The sequence below is a fragment of the Chrysochloris asiatica genome, unplaced genomic scaffold (assembly GCF_000296735.1).
Source record: "Chrysochloris asiatica unplaced genomic scaffold, ChrAsi1.0 scaffold00435, whole genome shotgun sequence".
Classification (NCBI taxonomy): Eukaryota; Metazoa; Chordata; class Mammalia; order Afrosoricida; family Chrysochloridae; genus Chrysochloris; species Chrysochloris asiatica.
The window spans coordinates 1,232,864-1,240,429 of record NW_006408953.1 but is presented as its reverse complement, the minus strand read 5'-3'; the positions used below and the strand labels follow the sequence as shown (position 1 = coordinate 1,240,429).

At 35.2% G+C, this 7,566-nt stretch overlaps 1 pseudogene; it reads left to right on the top strand.

The window, feature by feature from the left end:
• Positions 1-6,330, top strand: part of LOC102829701 — a 68,357-nt pseudogene extending 62,027 nt beyond the window's left edge.
• Positions 6,331-7,566: the final 1,236 nt, after the last annotated feature.

The window sequence follows — 7,566 nt, the reverse complement described above, 5'->3', positions numbered from 1 at the left end:
CTTGAGAAGATAAAGTCAAATATTACAAAAAATGTGCAAAGATCTAGAATCAGAAAACCAAAAAGGAAGAATACGCTCAGCATTTCTCAAGCTTGGGGAATTGAAGAGAAAATGCAAGCCTCACTTTTGTTATTGAAAGATCCTCAGAGCAAATTATTGAATGATGCAGAAAGCATCAAGAGAAGATGGAAGGAATGCACAGAGTCATTGTACCAAAAGGAAATGGTTCATCTTCAACCATTTCAAGAGGTAGCATATGATCAAGAGCCAATTATACTGAAGGAAGTGATCCAAGGTGCATAGAAGGAATTGACAAAGAACAAGACACCAGGAATTGATGGAATAAAAATTGAAATCTTTCAAGAAAGTGAGGTGGCACAGGAGGCACCTACTCATCTATGCCAAGAAATTTGGAAGACAACTATCTGGCAAACTGATTGGAAGAGATCCATTTTTGTGCCCAGTCCAAAGAGAGGTGACACAACAGAATGCGGAAATCATCTGACAATCTCTTTGATATCCCTTGGGAGTAAAGTTTTACTAAAGGTAATACAAAAATGGTTTCAAGCATACATTGACAGACAACTTCCAGAGGTTCAAGGCAGATTCAGAAGAAGCTGTGGAATGAAGGCTATCATTACTGATGTCCAATGGATCTTGGCTGAAAGCAGATAATATCAGAAAGATGTTTACCTGTTCTTTATTTGCTATGCAAAGGGCTTTTGATTTTGTGGATCATGACAATCTATGGATACTACTGAAAAGTATGACTATTCCGGGACACATAATTCTCTCCTAAGGAATCTGTACATGGACCAAGAAGCAATTGTTCAGACAGAACATGGGAATGCTGAATGGTTTAAAATTAAGAAAGGTGTACGACAGGGTTGTATTCTTTCACCATACTTATCCAACCTGTAAATAATTTCAAATAATCTGAGAAGCTGGGTTATATGAAGAAAACCATGGCATCAGGATTAAAGGAAGACTCATTAACAACTTGTGATACGCAGATGATACAACCTTGCTTGCTGAAAGTGAAGGGGGCTTAAAATATTTACTGATGAAGATCAAAGATCACAGCCTTTGGTGCGGATTGTATCTCAATATAAAGAAAACAAAAATCGGCATCACTGGACCAATAAACAACATTCTTATCAACGGAGATAAGATCGAAGTTGTCAAGGACTTCATTCTTCTCGGATCAACTATCAACCCTCATGGAAGTGTCAGTCAAGAAATCAAACGACATATTGCATTAGGCAAATCTGTTCCACAAGAACTTTTTAAAGTATTGAAAAGTGAAGTTGTCAGCTTGACGACTAGGTGCACCTGAACCAAACCACAGTCTTTTCAATAACCTTATATGCATGTGTAAGTTGGACAGTAAATAAGGAAGACCATAGAAGAATTGATGCTTTTGAGTTATGGCGTTGAAGGAGAATATTGCAAGTGTCATGGGCTGCCCATAGAACCAACAGATCTGTGTTCGAAGAAGTGCAGCCAGAGTGCTCCTTGGAGGCCAAGATGGCCAAACTTCACTTCTCGTACTTTGGACATATTGTCAGGAGTGACCAGTTACTGGAGAAGATGGAGGGCCAGAGAAAAAGTAGAAGACCCTCATTGAGATGGATTGGCCAAGTGGTAGAATCAATGGCCTCAAGTATGGCAACAATAGTGAGGTTGGTTTTGTTGTGCATAAGGTCGCTTTGAGTCGGCACCAATTCAAACGCACCTACAAGAACAACAACATTGAGTCAGTTCTGATTCATAGAGACTCTGCCTGGAGTTTCCAAGAAGTTGGTGGTGTGTTTGAACCACCAACTTTTCAAGTAACAGTCCAATGATTACCTTATCTCACCACATCAGGACTCTTATTAGTAGAAAATATTTGAGTTTTTCTTCTCTAATAGGTTTCTGCATTTCACAGATCCCATCCTTCAACCAAGTTTTGGTATACTGGTTTGCTCTCTTATTAGCTTCAGGGCAGAAGAAACAAGTGCTGGAGAAATACTGCATTTCAGTAGTTCTGCCTGAGGCTCCTCTCAATTACAAAGTAGATGAGACAAAAGTATTTGTCTACCCACTATGTGTAAAAAAGTGTTATCAGATTAACTACACAGATAAACATTCTGACAAAAATAAAACAAACCAAGATTGCAAAACATATAGCATCTCAAAAACATAAAAGGAGATATACGTCTATTAGACGTATAAGTAAGAACCAGGAATAATCTTTTTTGTCAATAACTCTTTACACACTTTCCAAGGAATGGTCTTGATTATTACAGAATTAAAGCAAAACAAGAGAATTCCATTAAAAAGTTGTGGATAAAAATGAAACAGAGATCATCAGAATCAGAGAGTAAATTTTACATGTCAATAGTAAGTTGTCAATAGTAAGTAAAAACAAAATGAAGTTTTAAAATGAATTATATTACTAAGGCATGTTTACTCCTTTCAGAATATACAAGAAGGTAGAACATTTGATATAAAAGAATAGTTTTTAAGCTTTCCTTATTTTAAAATGACAGAAATAATGCACAAATATAAACAGCTTAAAATCAAACCAATAAGCATCTTGTTTTACAGCAGATAGGTAAAGAGCCTCAAAGTCATCATATCTGATCTCAGAATCAGAAAAAATACATTTCAATTAAAAAAAATAAAGAAAATCAACAACTTGTCATAGGCCCATTAGAGAATTGAGGGTAGATGTAAAACCCTTAATTCTGAAACTTAAGAAACATAGAAATAGAGTAAATCAGTTGACCAGTATTAGAATTCAATGTAACAGCTAGAAATGGATGAAATGCTAGAGGCTGAGTATGGTCTAGCTTGAAAATTAAAACGCCTTGATACACAAGTTTTTAATGAGTTTTCGTATTAGGTGTCCTAGTTGGTTCTTATTATGATTATCAGAGACATATTTTCATACTTTTGAAAAGGGAAGTGAAAAGAAGCAATTTTTAAATGACCCCAAGGGAAAAACAACAATTTAGAATTGTAAAATGTCTTCTAGCCCTTCACCCACTCCTTGGAAACACTACACATGGTCTCTATGGGTCTGAATCAACTCAAGGGCACTTAACAACAAAAATTTTTAAGACCTGCCTTAAAGGAAAATAGAAAATTGTAACTAGAGCCTTATCTGAGCTAGAGGAAGAACAATTAATGTGTGCTCCCAGTAGCCTAAATGTTTCACTTACCAGAAGAAAAATGAATTAAGAAACAGTTTTGAGAATCCACTAAAGAAACAAAATACAACATAGAAAACAAAACAAAACAAAAAATAAAACATGAGACTTATTCATGGGTTCCAAACTAAGTTCTCTTTAGAATGCCTTGTTATCACATCAACAAAGCCCTATAATAATAATAATGGATTGCAATTGAGAGATATAATAAAAATATGCTATTTAGGAAGAAATTCTTAGGGAAACATAAAGTCAAGAGGACAGAAAAACAAAAAAGAAATGAACGCAAACTGAAATCTCTCTATCATACAGCTATAATAAACTTTAAACGCAGCCCGGTTTCTCATTTTACTCTATATTTTATTGACATAAAATTTCACCTCAGTTCCTATTTTTTTATAATCATGGATTATCAAAAAATATAAGACATGCTAAAAGTCAATTTTTTAAAGCTTGCATGAAGCAACAAAACGATAATCTTAACCAGGTTCATATAAAATATATTTTTGAATGATCAGTTAGGAGTATTATATGACAAAGGGTAATATGTTGATGATGCAATTTAAAAAGTAGATTATATGCAAAAGCAGGTGGGTAATGTCGGAAAATAAATGAAACTATAACAAATAATTATGAAAAATGTTAGAAATCAAAACATAATAAAAATTAAGGAATACCTTTGATGAACACAACAGTAGACCAGGTATATCTAGAATCAATGAGCTTTAGGATCCATGAAAAAAAGAAAGAAAAACAAAATTACTAAATGCAAATACAAGGTAGAGAAGAGGAGAGTAAAGAAGCAAGAACAGAATATCAAAAATTTTTGGAAAATCACAAATAGTTTAATATGGCACATAATTATAATAAAAAAATAGAAGAAGAAATAAAGTAGCAGATATATATTTGAAAGATAATGAAAAGTTTATTTTCTGAAAGACACTAAATCACAGACCCAGGAAGTTCAGAAAACTCCAAGAAGGGAAAACACTAAAATATATAATATATTCAGTTGTAGAAACCAAGGTCAAACACAAAATACTGAAAGAAGATGATGTGGAAGAAGATTATCTGTAATCGGACAAGGATAGAAACATATCAGACCTCCTTCAGAAATAGTCCAAACAAGAAAGAGTGGATTAAAATGTTTAAAAACTGAAAGAAAGAAAGGAAGGAAGATAGGGAGGGAGGAATGAAGGAAATAAAAAGATAACCTTTTATTCTGTACTGCATGAATAGTTTATTTTAGAAAGATCAGCACAAGCCTTTTCTCTATAAATTGAAGGTTAAAGATATCCCAACTGTTCAACTTCTCTGATGTTATACTACTCCATAGTCCTTTATATTCATCACCACTCCTCCTTTCCCTCAAGTCCCAAAGTTCTATAACACATTGCAGTCTCACAAAACTCAAAATTGTCAAGAGAAATGGATCACACAATTGTGGAGTTTGCAAGTCTCAAATCCTTAGCGTAGTGATTAGTCTGAAGGTATCTTCTCATCCAAGATGTCTCAGGAACTGAGGAACCCAAATCAGCAGATCACATACAGGCTACTGATGCATGAGGCTGCAGGAGCTGGTGAATCAGGCCAGGCAATGGGTCAAAAGTCCCAAGAACTGGAAGTCAGATGTAATGAGCCATGTATAAGATCCAGGGCAAGAGAGCAAGCTTTTACAAAGCAGTACTATAAATTGAAGCCAGACCATGACCCCAAGGGAAAAATAGGTTGGTAATTTCAGTCTTACCCTTTACTAAGGTGGGGGCATCCTTAATCATTAATTCGGTGTAAGATTTACTCCTAGTTGGTGTTGTTGTGAAGTGCCATCAAGTTGGTTCCAACACATAGCGACCCCATATAGAGTTTCTGAGGAGCAACTGATGAGGTGAACTTCTGACCGTATGGTTCAAACTGACTTTGTAGTTCAGCACATTGACCCACAATGACACACTTTAGCTGTATCTTAATCTTTACTCCTTAGAAACTCATTGCAAAGTGGGTTCATAATCACAGACATAGAGACTAGTACTGCTAATATATTTAAAAATGGAGAAATTTGACTAGAATGTCCATAATAAATACTTACTCACTCTGCATATTCCTAATATTATTTTTATGAATAAAGAAGAAATAAATATCTTAGAAAAACAAAAAATTACTAACTTTTATTGCAAGAAATATTAAAAATTTTCAGACATACAGAAAATTGTTGTTGTTAAGGGCTGTCAAGTCAGGTCCGACCCATAGTGAGCTTATACATGGTTTCTGAGGAGCAACTGGTGAGCTTGAACCGCTGACCTTGCAGTTCAAATGGCTTTGCAGTCTGGCACATTAACCCACCGCGCCACACCAGGACTACAGGGAAGAAATTCAGATCTATATAAACAGAAAGAAGGGGAGTAATGATGGTGGCCGCAGGAAGGTGTGAGTGCTATTCCTTGGGGCATTTCAGTGTCTGCAGCCCTTAGTCCTGTTGCTTCTGGAAGAAAGTGTTTGATCAGAAGATTGTGGTCTTGACCTCCTCAAGCAAACTGTGCCTTATCTACCAGTCCCTCACACCTCACACCTACTGTCATTCAGCATGCTCCCTATTTTCAGGGCACAAACTTGTAAATGGAAAGTTCAAAGCAGTAAACATCTATGACTTTAAGGGGAAGTACTTGGTGCTCTTCTTTCACTCTTTGGACTTCACTTTTGTTTGTTCTAGAGAAATTGTGACTTTTAGTGGCAAAGCCAACGAATTTTATGATGTGAACTGTGAAGTCGTTGTTTCAGTGGATTCTCACTTCAGCCATCTTTCCTGGATAAATACACCAAGGAAGGAAAGTGGTCTTAGCCACTCTTGGCAAATATAATGAAATAAATTTCCTGAGACTATGACATGTGGTTAGAAAATCCTGGTCTTGCACTCAAAGGTCTCTTCATCATCAAGCATGGTGAAGTCATCAAGCATCTGAATGTCAATCACCTCCTAATCGACCAAAGTGTGGAAGAGACCCTTAATTTGGTGAAGGTTTTCCAGTTGATGGAGTCCCGTGAGGAAGTCTGCTCATCAAACTGGATACACAATACCCCAACAATCAAGTTAAGCCCTACTGCTTCCAATGAATATTTTGGAAGAATCTATCAGTAGGTCATCCCGTGTGTACCATTAGCTGCATGTACTAGAGAAGAACAACATGCTGGGGAGCTTTGCTAGCATTTCAGGATGATGAATTATAAAAGACAAAAATGAAAATGATGCTGTATTCAGAAATATGACTCTACAGGTTTTGGTTTTTAAACACTAGCTAAGGCTCTGTAAACAAGAATAGTTGCTAATGCCAAGAGTCTTTTATTTATAATATTATTGATATCTCGTTAGAATGTCTATTTTACCTCTTTCTTGGATCATATCTCCAAAAGAAAAAGAAACATTCATCTTTCTTAGCCTCCCTTGCACCTTTGTGTATGACAGAGTAGTATAGTAAACACTGGAAATTTCTGATCAAGGTCCTGAAATTATCTTCTTGAATGTCATTATATCAAATGGAATATTCTTTTAAGGTAACAAAGATCATTGTTTTAAGTTGTTAGCATCAAAAGTATATTTAACTCTTGGGATGGATGTATATGTGATTGTGAATAAAAACCAGTGTGAATTGTGCTTTGAAGAAAACACTGATGGTGGCACAGTGACTTAATTGATCATGCATGATCCCGACCTCTGAGATCATGACTACATTGTTATTTTACTCATTTTATTCATTAGTAGATTTATGAATATAAGTCTATATTGATTTCTTGATATTGATTCAGTGTGGTTATAAAGGATATTTATTAAGCCCAGAAATTACGATTTGAAATCACTGAAGTTAACAGAAACAAAAAAAAAAAAAAAGGAAGGAGCATTAAAGAAGGTAAAAGAAAATATAATTTGTTTTCACTCTTACTGATTCAATAGATAATTCATTTTTGTGTTAGTTTTTGTTTATTCTCAAAATCATTACCTAAAACTCAGGAATTTATCCTTCTCTTGCCTGGTCTATTGTTGTGTCCATCAAAAGCATTGTTCATTTTTGTTATATAATAGTAGTGAATAATTGGGTGATAATAGTCTATGAATAAATGAAATATGACAAAATTTTGTAAGGTATGGGAGAGAGGAAATAGAAATACCCATTATAAGGTTCTTGAACTATTCATAATGTAGTTAAGTTGTTAAATGTTATAGAGTCAGTCCCAACTCATAACATCCTGAATAGGGATGCCAAGGAGCAACTGGTAAGTTTAAACTACTGACCTTATGGTTCACAGTCCAGTGTTGATACTATAGCGCCCCATCAGAGTACATTCATAATGTGCTTTAACATTAATAGAAAGAAAGAGT